Here is a 17173-nt window from a genome sequence, read left to right on the forward strand (position 1 = left end):
TCACGTAAATTCTCATTTTCATGTTCCAACTGCCTACATTTCTCCTGCATTTCTCTGTAAGCAGATAAAAGTATCCAAACCCTTCTGTCAAAAACAAAAGGAACATCACTGCTCTCAAAAGGCACATTTTCTAAATATGCTTCATCACAGAAAGAAAACGTATTTCTCACAGCACCATCAGACAGTTTAACTACACATGCATTTCCAAACATGGTCTGCTGTGCTTCTGTAATTCTCCAAACAACAAAAAACAATTACACTTTTAAATTGTGCACGTTGAAATCTATAATTCGACCCTACCCCACTTCTGGTACCAAAATGTTCTGCTTTCCTTCTTATCTCGTATCAGAGCTTACAGAACATATCAAGAATGCACTTCTGAGTTCAAAGAAAACCTTTATTGTTGTTAATTCTTCCCCACCCACAAGTTCGTGAGAGACGAATTAATAGATTTCAAGCACACGTTCAATGAAAACAAAATATATCACAGCACTTCTCAGTTGCAATGTACACAGCAGGTTATATATATATATATGATATTGATAAGATATTGAATGCAAAGCAAAACAAATACTTCACCGTGTGAGAAACTGTTTACAGCTTCATCTTTCTGGGGTCTGCAAGTTGATGACTCCGGTCAACTGCGAGAAAGAGATTATCTACCCACACAGGAGACTGGCAACTGGCACCAAGTTCCAGTCCGAAGTCAGGCAGATTAAAATCTAATTCTCTGAAGCCCGTGCCATCCCTACAAAAGCGTGCCCCCTCCTCTCAGACCTGGGAAAACTACGCAAGCCTTTGCAGACTGGCCAGATCTCCTAGACTCCTCCTCTTCCCAAGCCTGAGCAGAAAGGAAAACACCAAATGTACTCTCTCTTATCATGTCTAGTCTGCTGTGCGAAGAAAACAGCTTGGTTCATCTTGTGGCAAAAACATAGCTTGGAAAAATACAGCTTGGATTCTCAACTGCAATGTCTAACTCCACGTTAAAGGCAATAGGCAGCTAACCTAAATATCAAATGTAATGTCTAATGTCATGTCAAAGCCAATAGGCAGCTGAGCTGAATACAAAATGCAATGTCTAATATTATGTCAAAGCCAATAGGCAGCTAAGCTGAATACAAAATGCAATGTCTAATATCATGCCAAAGCCAATAGGCAGCTAAATTGAATACAGCATGTCAAAGCCAATAGGCAGAATACAGAATGTAATGGCTAATGCAATGTCAAAGCCAATAGGCGGCTAAACTGGATACAGAAGGTAATGGCTAATGCCCTTTCAAAGCCAATAGGCGGCTAGGCTGAACAAAACATACAATGTGCTACTGGTGAACATTGAGCAACTAATATGCGCAGTGGTGAAACACAAAGTCATTGGTCAAACATCATTAATAGCATCACACCGGCTTGGCGACATTGTCCTGACCGCCATATTGGTGCCCCGACAGTCGGACCACCAAGGCCCTAATCAGGGCCTTAATGTCCATGTAAAGTGGAAATCAATATAGGAAGGACATATGAATCTGATCAGGCATTGGTCTCAACAGCATTTGCTGTGGGAACTACAGGATTAATGTAAAATAGGAGTTATTAGGCCAGGCAATGCAGGTAAAGATAACTCAAATTAATCAATACGGAAGAATAGAGTGTCATCAAATAATGTGGTCTTAATCACACAGGAACCAATATGTAAGAGCAAATTATCCTAGGGCACCTTACACATCACATATTAAGACTAGTCAACCCTACTTATAAATATTTTGAATACAAATACATTTAGAATAATGTGATTTTTGTACACCAGAAGAAAATTCAAGCTAGCCAGAAAAATCAATTTTAATACATAATGAGATACCACTCTCAATTTTAAAATGAATAACTCAAAGCTAATATAACATTCAAATCATAAGTGAAACTTTCTGAGTTTAGACCTGAGTAGAGCCTCATATCCCCATATAGTAACCTTGCCTCCAAAGTCATTGGCACAAAAATAACCTTCAAAAGGGGTCTATGTCCCTCCATTAACATTATAATGGAATCCAGGAACCTTGATTAATCAAGCGGGAGGAGGTGTGGACCTTTTCTTTAGGGGTTTGGTAGGAGTAGAGGTGGTTGGTAAAGGTGTAGGGAGGATGGATGTGGTGGGTGTAGCAGGTGTGTAAGAAGTAGAAGGTGTGGGATCATTTGCATTGGTAATGGGTGTATGATGTTGTTGTGGGCAAGTGTGTGTCTGAAGTGCCATGGTGACGTAGGCTTGTGCATTTGGGTGTGTGTTTTGTTGTTTGCTGTAATGTGGGTGTAGTTTTTGAATGTGATGTATGTGTTGGTGTTCTGGATGTTGTGACTTTGGGTTTGTGCTTTGTTGGTGTTTGCTTTGCTAATGTTATGTGCATGTCTGTGGGTATGCTCTTTTGTGGTGTATGCGGTGCTGATGCTGCATGCTTGTCTGTGGGGTTTTGTTTCTATGGTGTTTGTTTTACAGATATTGCATGCTAGTCTGAGTGTTTGTGTTTCTGTGGTGCTTATTAATTATGTAGTGGTTGTGTTTGTCCTTGTGTAAGTATGTGTGTGCTTGTGGGGTTTGGTTCCATGTGGGGGTGGTGATGGTGGGTATGGGAGTGGTTGTTGGTCTGGTGCTATTTGTGGTTTTGTGGGTGTGGTTGCATTTGTGGGGGTGGTTGTAGTGATGGTTGAGATGGTGGTTGAGGATGTGATTTGGTTTCAGCTGATGTTGTGATGGTAGTGTCTTTGGTTATATGTTGTGGTTTGCGAGTATGTTTGCCTGTTTAAAATGAATATATGTGTGGGTGTCTGTGTGTGTGTGTGCTTGTTGAAGTGTGTGGATGTGAGTGTAGGTGTAAGGTACAAAGAAGAAAAAGAGGTGGTTGGTGGTGTTACGGTGGAAGGTTGATGGGTTAGGAAAATCCAGGAGCAGTGGTTGATGGGTGGGAGGCAGCCAAGTCTGATGGGGTTCTCAGATATGGCATGCTTCATTGTATGGCACACACTGCACTGTGGATGCAATTCTGAAAGGATAGTAATTGTGTCAACTGTTGATGGACCCCTTGGATGGGAACTATCAGTGCAGTCTGGCAGATAGAAAAACTGTGCAGTACATCAAAAACGTCCTTAAACATCACTGCTGGCTGACCTCGGAAAGAAGCAGAGATGCTTGGGACAAAAGAGACACCAGCCTTTTTAGGGGATGGGTATTGGCCAACATAGGGGGGAATAGAATGGAGGGTGCTGATCATCCTGGTGATGAGGGTCGTTGATGCATGTCCAAGAGATTTTGTTGAGTCCATCATCACTAGGGACTGCTTGGCTGTGGAGACTTCTGTACCTGAGGAGGTAGAGGTCACCTCTCCAGCCTCATCTCCCTCCATACCACCGGGTCCTTCTGTTTTGATGGTGACACCTTCAGACACCCGGTGGACATCTGCTTTTCCAGCTTCCTGCCCAATGTCCCCCTCCCTTATTTTGGTGGACAGTGCTAAAGAAATAAATATGTGCTGAGTCTACATGTACTGGATGTTGATAGGCTTGCAACATTATTTAAGAAATTTCTGAAGTTGTTCCATTTAACAGCTGTGCCCAAAGATACCATGATGCCACATGCCTGTGGACTGCACAAACATTTCCTATTGCTATAGTCTTAGAGTAATGTCTGTGACACCTGAAAATATAGCTAAACACTCTTCAACACATTATAAAAATGTAATGATCTGTCAATGTCGAAATAGTGTGCATGTATGTATCCAATCCCTTACTTCAATGTTAGACCCAACATGGTCTAGGCTCTGTGTTAAATAGGAAATTGGGGAACATAATATTCCAATCAATGATACAAAACAATACTTAATAGTAAGTGGCACATGCAAATTAAATATGCAGCCCATACGAAACACTTGTGCACGCTGATCAATAATCACATGTCATGAAGACTGCAAGATACAGATGGCGGTCACACTACAGAAAGTAGAACTATACACATAGATGGGACATACCCATTTGTTTACTGACGGGCTTGTCCGCTAGATGACTCACAACAGTAGGATACCTCAGATTGCTTCATCATCTTCATCCAGTCTGGATCATAGTTTACTGATATGACAAAAATGCCATCCTGGATGTTTGTGTTAGAATTTGACATGCCACATTATGTTTCACATTTAATAATCAAACACACTCCAGGCAACAATCTCAATCGTAAACTTACACTTTACTGTTAAAATATTTATTCAGGTATACACAATTCAATTTCCAAGGCACCAAACATCAACTGACTAAGGTTAATCACTTTTGTATGATGAATTAGAAATAAATTACTATATCAATACAACATACTTACATATACTGACTGCTGCATTAGTTTTGCTAAATTAACTTTTCTTATCTCAATGGTGTACTGCCTCAACATATACTCCTACTTATGTAGTTCTCCTACAAAAGAAAAGTGTTACATCATACAACATGCCACAATCTGAACATCATACTTACCCCCAGGTTGTTGCTCTCTGGCCTTCAGCTCCCCATCAAAGAGTGGATAGGCCACTTGCAGTATGCTGCCCATTGGGGGGCCTGGTGCACCAAACCCACTTTCTCTGCAGGGAGGACTTCCCCAGCTGGACCTCTGCCACCATCTAGGTCCAGTGATGTAGATCCTCCCAACGCTTATGACTGTGCAAGCTATGGCACCTATGGACCACCAAGGTCCACACTTTAGCAATGATGACCCTCCAGATTTCCTTCTTCATAATGGGCCTCACTTAAATTATGGTAAAATAAAAAAATGTACAAAAATGTACAAAAGCAGTTAGATCTCTCATCATTTGAACATGTCTAACTTCGAAAGAAAAAGATTTTTACTAAACACACACACACACAATAGACAGTGCAGGGGCACCCCCCGCCAAGCACCCTCAGAATGCACACTGTCTGCACAGCTGTTGTGCTATGGTATTGGCCTCGGCTCCCTTAGGGGAGCCAAGGCCACTACCGTAGCACTGTCCCTGCCAGTCAGCCCGGCGGGAACTTTGTAATACAATGTTCACACCATTCAGGCCGGTGGGAACATTGTAATACGACGGGAGGCGCTGGCATGATTGCAGCATCGTCCCTGTGGCTTTGGCTGTCGCGCGGTGGGACTGTCAAAGTCATACTGACCCACTGAATCTCCTCATGCCTAAAACCAAGATGAAGGGGTCCTTGTCTAATGTAACTGATGCTCATGTAAAGCACTCCAGTACCTTCAGGTCAAGTCTGTGCTATACAAAACTGCAAGAAAAACCAAAGAAATTATGGCCCTCATTATAACTTTGGCGGTAACGGTTGCCTACCGCCACAGCGACGGCTGCCAACATACCTTCGCTGTGGCTACCAGCCACCCGCATTATGACCGTAGAAGGAATTCCGCCAGAAGGCTGTCGGAATACCATCGACGGTCATGGCGGCGGACAGCAGTAAGATGGCGCTGCTGTCAGCAGCAGCACCACGCCAACAAATCACCGCCGACCGTATCATGAGCCATGATACGGCCTGGTGGTGTTTTGCTGGCGGACGCTGCTGCTGTCAGCAGCACCGCATCCCGTCTCCTGCCGGAGGACCCCCTGCAAGCAGCTAAGTCGGGTTCTCCAACAGGAGAGGGGGGTGGGGGTGGTGTGTGTGTTTATGGGGGTGTTGTGTGGGGGTGTGTGTGTCTGTTTTTGTATGCATGCATGCAGGTGTGAGTCTCGTTGAATGTGTGCGTGAATGACTGAATGTGAGTGTACGTGTCTGTTGTGTGTTGTGCATGCGTGTGTGTGACAATGTATGTTGGTGTGTGTTGCAGTGTGTGGGTATGTATGTGTGCGTGCATGGGTGGATGTGGGTATGTGTGTATGTGTGTGCGTGTGGGTGTGTAAATGTGCGGGGGCAGAAGAGGGAGGGAGGAGGAAGGGGGAGGGCTCTAGAAAGGGGGAGGGCGGCAGGAGAGACCCCTATCAGTGTCAGGGAAGGAATTCCCTGGCACTGATAGTGCCTAACGCCATGTTTTTGTGGCAGTACGCTTGCCACAGAAACCATGGCGGTACGTAGGGTCAAAATCCCGAGGGTGGGATTGTGACGGCCGCTTGGCTGGAGACCGAAGTCTCCAGCTTAGCGGCCGTTACCACCCTGATGGACGGAGTGGTACATTGGTGGTTTGGTTTGAGCCAAACCGCCAATGTCATAATTTAGGAAAAGGTACCACCAGCCTGTTGGCAGTACCTTTCCCCAAAATTACGGCCGTCTGCCAGGGTCGTTACGAGGGCCTAAGTGTTTATGCACACACCTGAGCTACATTTGGGTGATATTTGTCCTACATTTGTGCTCTTTTTTTTCTGGTGACCATCTTGGGAGATTTATTCGTTATTAATCTCCCTAATCACCTAATTTACTTCTGTAGAAAATGCTTTCAGTTTTCAACTTCGATTCCATCAAGAAGGCATTCTGGTGTGTCACACTTTTGCTAAAAATTCAAACTGTTAGCACTCTAGTTGCTCATTAGAACGTTGTAGTGAAGCCACTGATCATCAGAGAGTTAGCTGGCAATCTGCTGCTGGTGTTGAAAGTAAATTTTTCAGTCTGCATGTCACATTTTTTAATGAAATAGAAGAGGAAGATATTTGAAAACTTTCTTAAAACGTGTCCCAGCACTAATCATAATTTCTATGACAAAATGAACCCCTTAATTTTATTCCATTCTAAATTAAGGGGCCAATTACGAGTTCGGTGGGCGGGAAGTCCCTTCAGCGGAAGTTCCGATGGGGAGGTTGCCGCCTTACTGGCTACCAACCAGTCGGCCCCATTACAACTTTCCCGCTGGGCTGAAGGACGGTAACCAAGGTTTCTGCCCATCGATCCAGTTGGAAAGTGGTGGCAGCATTATCCCCGGATTGTAATTCAGCCAGTGGCAATGCTGCCGTCCGCAGGCGGCACCAGCACCCTTGTAATGCGCACTGTCTGCACAGTGGTTTGGGCTGCAGGCGTGTCTAAAGGCTCTAAGGGAATTAACATGGGAAACACACTTTGTTGACCCCTATTTTTCTCAGCCACCGCTTGATGGATCATTCTGAAATTTTCCATGCACAACAAGACCATTGAGCGGACTTTGGGGGTCATTCTGACCCTGGCGGTCATGGACCGCCAGGGCCAGCGACCGCGGGAGCACCGCCAACAGGCTGGCGGTGCTCCCATGGGCATTCTGACCGCGGCGGTACAGCCGCGGTCAGAAACGGGAAACCGTCGGGACCCGCTGCCCAAGGGAATCCTCCATGGCGGCGCTGCAAGCAGCGCCGCCATGGGGATTCCGACCCCCTTACCGCCAGCCTGGCTCTGGCGGTTTTGACCGCCAGAACCTGGCTGGCGGTAACGGGTGTCGTGGGGCCCCTGGGGGCCCCTGCAGTGCCCATGCCAATAGCATGGGCACTGCAGGGGCCCCCTAACAGGGCCCCACCAAGATTTTCAGTGTCTGCCAAGCAGACACTGAAAACCGCGACGGGTGCAACTGCACCCGTCGCACCCCTTCCACTCCGCCGGCTCCATTCGGAGCCGGCATCCTCATGGAAGGGGGTTTCCCGCTGGGCTGGCGGGTGGCCTTCTGGCGGTCGCCCGCCAGCCCAGCGGGAAACTCAGAATGGCCGCCGCGGTCATATTACCGCGGTGCGGTCATTCGGCGGCTCCCGCCGGCCCTGCGGTTACCGCGGCCGGCGGGAGTCAGAATGACCCCCTTTGTTTGGAAACTTTTGTGAAAATTCATTTTCACCAGTTTGTGAATTAATCATTTCGAGGTTATCCATCAAGCAAGGGCCAAGAAAAAAGGTAGGGGCAAAATGCAAAATCCCCAGTCATTTTCCATAGTTCTTATTAAGAAGAGCTACAGCAAAAACTGCTAAACTGAATTACACAAAATTTGGCAGGAATCTAGGTCTTTGTCCACAAATTAGCTTTTTGTTATTTGGGGAATATCTGTTCAGTAGTTTTTTAGAACTTAAGGGTCAAATACATTTGCATATCTGGGCTGCTGGGTCCACAAGAGGCTCAAGAGACTCTTGCAGGAGGGCCAGTTAAAAAATAGAGCATTCTGATTGTCTCTGGGAGTTTTACTTCCCTTGGGCCACTTCACTCCTATGGAAGTCAGACTACCAGGAGAGCGAGGTCTCTGATTGGCACCCAAACCCAGCAGTAACAGAAAAATGTTGCTGGCAGCCATTACAGGACTCTGGGCCTTAGTTCCCTTCCTTTTCTGAGTAATAGTTGTAATTTGGACAAGGGGTCCAGACAAGTGGGGCTCTACCCCAATGATCTCATCCACCATGACTGTCAATTCCATGTCTTTGAATCTTGGGTTTTTTCTCACAGCCATGCTTTCATGCTTCATATACACCCTGGGGACCACCACCCCTCGGGGCTTCTAAGGGAACTGTGGCCCCTGCACCATGGAGACCACCACCCCCGGGGCAAAGTGTAAAAAAAAGAAAGGGGGTCCCTTTGGAACCCCCAAGACCCGGGGACCACCACCCTCGGAGCTATTCTTGTTGGAGGGGGACCGCACGGCCCCCCGCAAGGAGCCTCTGACTGCCACCCCCTGCTATTATTCATGGTGTCCAACCCTGGGATATAGCTGTTTCCTGTGGCTTGGATGCAGCACTTTGACAGTGGGACCTTTAAAGGGAGTCCCGCAATCGAATAGCAGAGCTTTCATCTCTTTGGAGGGGACAGAGATAAAATGCTTCAGCAAGCAGGGAACTGCTCTGTGCTTGCTGAAGCAATGGCACTGCAGGGGAAGCATTAATGCTTCCCCTGCAGTGCCAGGAAGCCTGTAAAGGGTGTTTTATTTTAAAAAAATATATAAAAAAATAAAATAAATAAATAAATGAAGAGGGACTGCGGGGGAGCCATTAAGGGTTCCCTGGGGGTCCCAGATAGCCCATAAAGGGCTTAAAAACATTTAACAAACACCATAGCTCATTGTGAAGGTCAAAGACCTTCACACTAAACTTCAGGGGTTTGAGTCCAGCTGGACTCATTTCAATCTTTTTGTTAGTAACAAAAATTATTATATTAAAACAATTACATTTTTGATTTTAAATTGAAAATAAATAACTCTTTCTAACTATATCAGACATCAAAGACTAAAAAACTCTATCTCTCTCCCTCTCACTTTCTTTCACTCTCTCTGTCTCTCTTTCAATCAATTCTTCCACTCACACACCCACACACCCACTCAGACACTTACACTCCCACTCACAGTGCCACTCAGACACTCATGTACCCACTCACAGACCCACTCAGACCCTCATGCACTCACTCAGAGCCCCATTCAGACTCTCATGTACGCACTCAGATGGTCACACACCCACTCACAGACCCACACACATATTGATGCACCCACTAAAACACTGATGTATGCAGTTTCAACCCCAGCCAGACACTGCCAATCACTCTTACCCCAGATACAGCCTCTCACACTTATTCTCACACCCAGAGTGGCCAATGACAACTTCCCCAGTGTATGCGCAAAGGGCCGTGCACAGCATTGGGTTGGGTAGTTAGAGGGGCTGGCAGCAGGGACTGGCTGCAGGCCAGCCCCTGTGGGCAACCTCTACTGTGCACAGGAGAAGGTTGAGTAGGGTGCAAAGTTTGGTGCTTATAGGGGGTTGGCCCAAGGGCCTGGCCACAGGCCAGGCCCTGTAACCAACTGCCGCCACACACCCCTGAAGGCCATGCATGGCCATGGTTGGATTCACGTATATTAATGAAAATTACTATACATTAAAAAAAAACAAAGGTTACAGGGACGCCCTAAGGTAACTATAACTCGTGCCTTCGCCAGGCACAGCTCATTACTCCACATGTTATATCATTGATGAAATTTTCTATTCCATCATTCATATTCTCACTGCAAAATTTGCAACAAAGTTATTGATGAGACAACTGTGCAAGGCAAGAGCGAAAGTTATAGTTATCTTAGGGCACGTGTTTTAGTTACTTGAAAGAACTCTTAACTATAACTGCTGAATTTCTATGGTTTTGTACGAGTAAATTCAGAACCTAACTAACATTCCTGTAACCTTTGTTTTTTTCAGTGAGAAATGCAGAGGATCAGGGTATTGCATGGGGTGTGTTTTATACTGCGCTCTGTAGGTGTGACTACTAAGAACATTACTTTCTGGTGCGTGACTTGAGCATCCATATTTCAGATGCAATGCTATAACACTGAACAATCTCCCTCCCCTCGGCTGGGCTAGTAGATAGAGCTATCAGGGCGGTGAGCTTCAAAAGCTTAACAGCCCCTGATAGCCATCAGCGCTGTCCTCCAGTGAGGAAACAGCCCTCCTCCTGCCATCAAGCACATTTGCTGGTGGTCAGGTGGGAAATTAGGTACGCAGGACTGTGCACACCCCCAGCAGGCTGTATCAAAAGAGAGTTGAGAGTCAGCACGAAGTGAGAGCCAACAAAAAGTGACATATGTTTATTTCCTTTAACACATATTTACTCTGACAGTGTTGAAGTTACATTGTTTTGATTTATTAAACTTGGATGTATATAGCATAAAAAAGGATGTGATTGCAAGCTATGAACAGTGGATAATTAGAGGACAATTTGATAATTTGTGTTGTTTTTTTTCAATATATATTTTTATGATGGAAAGAGTATGTGCGGGAGGTTTGTATGGTGATAAGCAAGGCGAGTGTTTGTGGTCTTATGAGAGTCATTTTATATTATTTTCATTATAGTGAAGAGTTTGAATAAACAATTTTTGTATTTATTTTTTGTAGTATATTCTGTTTGTTTCCCTTTACCTGTGCCATGCACGCTACAATCCTCCCTATTTAAAGGGGTTAGAGTTGCCATAGGAATTAAACATAAGTTCACATCTTTAGGGTGAGCAGCCCTCTCTGTGCACTACATTTTGGCATCTTAGGAGTGGCAGAATAGAGGGTTCTGGGTAGCTAAAGATGACCTGTCTCACCAGATGTGGTCACCTCAGGGGTGGATTAGCTGTAGGAGCTAGCTGCCCATTGGCCACTAGCCTCCACACCCCTAAATCCAGGAGTTCACAGACACTCCTGACATCAGAACCTCAGATTTGATCAACCAACTTCGAAGAAGGGCCTAAAGAAGCTCTGCATTACCAACAACCTGACTCTGCCCCCTGCTACAAAGCTAAAGAGGGAAGCTCTGTCCCTGCAGAAATAGACTGGGAACTGTCCTTGGCCAAAACTCTTCACTCCTGACCAGAGGGACACCTGTGCAAGCCAGAAGCATCTTCAGTCTCCGTTGGACTGGTGACACCATTCCCCTGCAAAGTGCAGGTAAAAACAGCAGCAGGATCCAAAGTTTCAGCGGCCATGGGGCCTGCTGCAGGATAAATGAAAACCAGGTGGTCCAGTGTCTTCTGGGAGTTGTAGTCTATCCTGCCTCCAAGTTTTAGGCCGCTACCTCACTCCCTCGGACCCCAATAACTTTCTGCCCCCCTTACCGCTTCAAAGGCTTGTTGTTTGCCAGTCCAGTAACCTACCCCTTTACTCAATGTTGCAGGTGCAGGGCACAATGTGCAACTTGCATCTGACATTTGTAACCCAGCCCCAGCTAAGATTCTGCATGCTTTTGTCAACATCGTCGTGCCTAAGGTAAAAAACAACACCAGCACGAGCCCCGTTCAGCACCAGGGACAGACAGGACAACTCTGCACCCGGACTCCACGTGTCAGGTAAAACTGCTCTAACTGTTGTGATATGATCCCAGGGACTGCACTAGCTTAACACCCTAAGAGTTCAACATAACTCATTTTCTAAGTGCATTTTTGCAACATATGGCATTTACCCATTGACTTCAATGCAATGATAAAATGCATTTCTGCAGTGAGTTTCTATTAATTCTAAAATCGATATCTCCAGTTGTCCTGAACCTATACTTTTTGTTTTTGTGTCTAAAATTATATAAAAATAAGCTCTATTTTTATAAATTGGTGTTGTATTTCTTTCAAGTTGTGTCAATTATTTATCGTGCATGTTTTAACTGTGTTATGCTTTACCCATGTTTCTCTAATGAAAGCCTGATTGCTCTTGCCACACTACCAGGACTGAGCTGAGGGTTTATTAGTGTGAATCCAAGGACCATCTCTGAGGTACTGTAATAGTATAACATGGTGAGGGGTCACACCCACACCACATAATACTCCACTTTCCTACACTATCCTAATAAATAAGGACCTCACTAGATGGACTAGGCAAACTCCATTCGTATTTCCATGGGAGTATTTTTGTTTCAGCTTCTCAGATGGCAGTGCTCCTTGAACAAACAGCCCTGAGTGAATGTTTTCAGGCAGCAGACTTCTTTGCTGTTACAAGACCATCTAAAACTTTCCTCATCTGAAACAAAGATCCTCATAAGTGGGCTGCGGCAAAAACAGACCCTCTGATTTCATGGCCTGGGGAGGTTGGAGCATTCCCACCTACCTTGATGGAGGTTAAGAACTTCATTGTGATCACAGGTTACAGCTCCAACTCCATTACCCCAATCCTGCACTGGGTTCCAGTCGCAAGGCAATTTTTTTTAAAGGTTCTCCATATTTCCCACTGGGTGATCTATGAGACAGGGATGATTTCCCTATAATAAAAACTTAGGGGTATATTTACAAATAACTGGTGCAGAACTGTGTCAAAATTGGCAGTGCCACGCTGCATCAGTTCTGAAATGCAGGGATGTGATGTATTTACAAAAATACAGAGCATCCCTTTGTTTCCATCTGTACTGGCACTAAATTAGCTGCCTATACCAACACAGCTACCCTTGCACCATGTGTTACAGGGGAGATTGTTTTTGTGCAAGAAGGGGTTACTTCCTGCACAAAAAGAATCTTCAGTGGTGAATGCATCCCACATAGAAAGTGCAAAAAATGAGGAGAAATGAAAGCATTTCTCCTCGTTGCACCATGCTAACGCCACACCTGGGGTGGCATTAGATTTTGGCGCTGCAGCAGATTTATGATTTCGTCAAAATCTGGGGCAGTGTCAAAAGGCAATGGGTGTTGCTGTGGAACACCCACAGCAACACCCAATGCACTCCCCTTCCACGCAAAGTGCTGCGTGTGAAGGGTCGTATTTGCAAGATGGAGTTAAGCCACCAAACGTGGGTTAACACCACCTTGTAAATACAGCACAATGCACACTGGCCAACGGAGTGTCACAAAAACTGACACTCCAGTAGTCTTATAAATATGCCCCTTAGATTTTACGGTCAGATGAAGAACCTTAAATCCAGAACTGCCACTGTCTTCTTTGACCTACTTCCCATTACAAAACATAATGTGGGGAGTGCTTTTTTACAGATTTCCAAAAAAAAACAACTCCCCGAATGCACTGAATTCTTTAATAAACTTAATGAACAAAAGCATGGTGCTCACAATGCATGGAGAACATTAGCTTACTTATTTTCACATATCTGCAAATTAAATGTGTCTTGCATAAATGCATCCCATTTGATTTAGCTCTCTTAACTTCATAGGCATGCATTTAGTGATTATGCATTAAATAAAGTACCAACTGCCATACATTACAAGAATATTGCAAGTCACTGGGGAGCTCTGTGACTGTATAAAGGAACGTGGACAAAGGCTGAATTCCTTTATAAAGCCATGGAACTACGAGGTACTATGAGGTGACTTGCAGTAGCCTTCTAATGTATGTCATTCCTTACAATATATGGTCACAGCATCATCCTTTCCACTAACCACTTAAATCCTTGGCGGGTTGTTCTTTCATGTGAAAGAAATAGTATGACCAAAACGCAGTTGGTACTATTTTGGAAAAACAATTTAGAACCAGATTAATGTAAATTAGATTAAAAAGCTGTACCTCAGAATGTGTAGAAACATGCAGAAAGGTTCTATATTTACTGTGTTAAAAACATCATAAATATCTCCTTTCCATTGATCACTGCTCATTTCTAGAAAAAACTTATCAGGAGAAGGAAAAGTCACTTCTCAATGTTCTTGTTTATCCTGAAGCAGCAATAACGCTCCTTGACCTGCCTTTCTTCCTGGCTGCTGGCTGGAGGAATTATGATGTCACAAATCAACTGTAAAAACCTTATTACAGTCGTTTCCTTATTACAGGTGTTTAGAGTTGCCACATCTAAATTACAATAAGGAAATTAGAGACAGATTTATATACTGGGGAACCGATTTACAAGAAAGTGGTGCACCTTCGGGCAATAGTGCCATAATCTATGACACTACTGTGGTACTTTGCAGGATTTGAGCCATAAATTGTGGCACTAATCCTGCAAAGTAAAGGGAGGCCCATTTAAAATAATGGGCATGTCATTTTAACAATCTGAGCAGGTGTTAAAAATGACGCTAAAAAATGGAGCAGTGTAATGTTGTAAATTTCATTGTGCCATTTTTACGGGCCTTCCTGCATAGGAATGCCCCCTTGCATACATTATTCCTAGCGAAGGAATAATATGGCGCAAGGGGTTACAAAGTGGCGCAATGCAAGCATTGCACCACTTTATCAATACGGCAAAGGACAATGGCCTCCTTAAGGCCACATTAGCGTGAAAACAATGACGCTAGTGTGGCGCTAAGAGGTGCTAGGACCTTGTAAATATGGGCGTGGGTTTGCAGGCTTCCATGTTTAATAATGTCTTTTTCTCGTCTTGCAAACTTCACACGAGATAAATGTTTTTGTATAGACAAGGATTTTCAGTACTTTTACTATGCTCAGCTATCTTCATATGTTTATTTTACTAGTTGGCAATTGTTTCTTGCGATTAATCACTATCACGATAATATTTTTATATAGTGGTAAGTGCAGGCAATAACATATTGCTATTACACTGTATATGGCACTCAATTTACTGACTTTCAGAAGGATAGAAAGAAGAGTCAGACTTCCTAGGATTCAAACTCATGACCAACTGCTTACTGCATGTAATGAGCGTTCCACTAATTTTAGCTATACGGGAAAGGATAGTACCATCAGCCAGCCACATATTTGCAGGCATCGTGAAAATATGAGCCCCAAAGTGGTATCTGCACAATTATACGTCATTGAAATGCTCCGTCACACAGGGGGCCCCCATAGCACCCTCGGAATGCGCACCGGCTGCACAGCAGACAGTGCACATTCTGATGGTGCTGCGGAGAGGGGCCCCTGCACTGCCCACAACAATGTTATGGGTAGTGCAGGGGCCCTCCTGTGGTCCCCAGCACTTGTTCTCTGCCAGTATTTTCATGGAGGTTGAACCGCCATGAAAAGGCTGGCAAGGAACATGGTTGTAATCAGCACAGCAGTGCTGACTTCAGCGCCGCTGTAGTTGGTTACAACCACAACCGCTGTTATCCCATTGGAATCAAAGATCCTGGTGGAGACGGCAGTCTTTTTGGCAATCTGACCCCCAGGGTCAATTCTGGCAGTTTTCGGACCGTCAGACTCATACTAGGGCCCACACCATCAAACCATATTGCAGTACAATTAAAAGGCAGTAGAACCATCATAGCACAGACAACATCAGTTCAGTAAACAGTGTTACATCGGGGCAAAATCCCAATCCCCCCATTTGTGTGTTGTGGGTATCCATAGCATGTGGTCTCACACCTCTATAAGTGACCCAGGGCCTATATTTACTGTGTTAAAAACATCATAAATATCTCCTTTCCATTGATCACTGCTCATTTCTAGAAAAAACTTATCAGGAGAAGGAAAAGTCACTTCTCAATGTTCTTGTTTATCCTGAAGCAGCAATAACGCTCCTTGACCTGCCTTTCTTCCTGGCTGCTGGCCTATCTGCACAGGACTCCAGTTCTATCGCTCTGTGTCCCACCCAGTCCCTCCAGTCTTTAAAGTGTTTCTGGGGGCAACCCAGTGGCAAGTGTATAGGACATTTCAATCCCATGCATTGATCCATGCTCTTGGCCCATGCCTCCACGGAGGGGTCTTGAGGTTCCTTCCAAGCCCTAGCAATATCCCTTTTAGCTCTGATTAAACCCAGCTATAGAAGCACCTTCTGGCAGTGTGTGGTCCCCAGTTCGTCAGTGATATACAACAGAATGAGTCGGGGGCTAGGGGTTTGTCCCAGCCTAACACCCTCTTGAGCTGCCCCAGCATTCCGCTCCAGAAGGGGGTCAGCACTGGACAGTGCCACAACAAGTGTAGTAGGTCTCCCCGTGGGTCATCACCTCAGGCAATTTCCGGCAGGGATCATGTCCGTATGGTGGAGTCAGGCTCTAGTAAAGTACACTCTGTGCAGTACCTTCAGTTGGTTCAGTCTAAATTGTGACTCTATAACTGCTCCTCTGTGTGTCTCCACTACCTTCCTCCAATTGCCGTCGTCCAATTGGCCCAGTTCTCCCTCCCATAACCTCCGCACCCCACCTAGCAGATCAGGTACTTTGTATAGTAGCATCTTAAAGATTTCTGAGAGTTTGTGCTCTTTAAGATTCATGAGGAGGATTTTGTTAAGATCAGAGCCTCTCTTACCAACTTTGGGTGGCTGGGATGAAGTCTGACATCGATTCTTGATGTTCCTGGTCTGTCCGAGGTAAGGGCGACCCTTTCCAGTAGCCACGTGCTGCCGACAATGTAATGCCAAAGCAGACTTTGCCTTCCAGGAGTCCCAGAGGAAAACACTCTTTCTGGAAGCAGAACACCCAGAAAGAAAAGAAGGCAAAAGAAGGCCAGAAAAAGCTCAAACCAGAAGAGACAACTTAATAAAAATAGGAAACACCAAGGACTTCAAGAAAAATAGGATCAGGAAGCAACAACGAGGAACACCAAACAGGAGCAGGATTCCCCAAGAGCGAAGACACCACAGAAGGAGCAGGAAGTGTTGCAACACAACGAAATGAAAGATTCAGCTGCTTATATACTCATAGATAGGGAGTGATACAACAGAAAGAAAAGGACCTCCATCTTGAATTAGGAAACAATAATGAAGAAGATAGGGAAGGTCACCATTTTGGATTAGTATGATAGAAACCCTTCCTTAAGCCTTATGGGAGTAGGACTTCCACCACGGGAAGGAGACCTGCTGGAAAATGGTTCCCAGGCGCAGAAATGGCACAGGTAATATGTGAGGTTCCATGTATTTAAATGTATGGGAAGCAGCGGTTCCAGCGGTTCCAGGACTGGAAATGTGGCTTACC

This window comes from Pleurodeles waltl, chromosome 6, assembly GCF_031143425.1.
Source record: "Pleurodeles waltl isolate 20211129_DDA chromosome 6, aPleWal1.hap1.20221129, whole genome shotgun sequence".
NCBI classification, from domain to species: Eukaryota; Metazoa; Chordata; class Amphibia; order Caudata; family Salamandridae; genus Pleurodeles; species Pleurodeles waltl.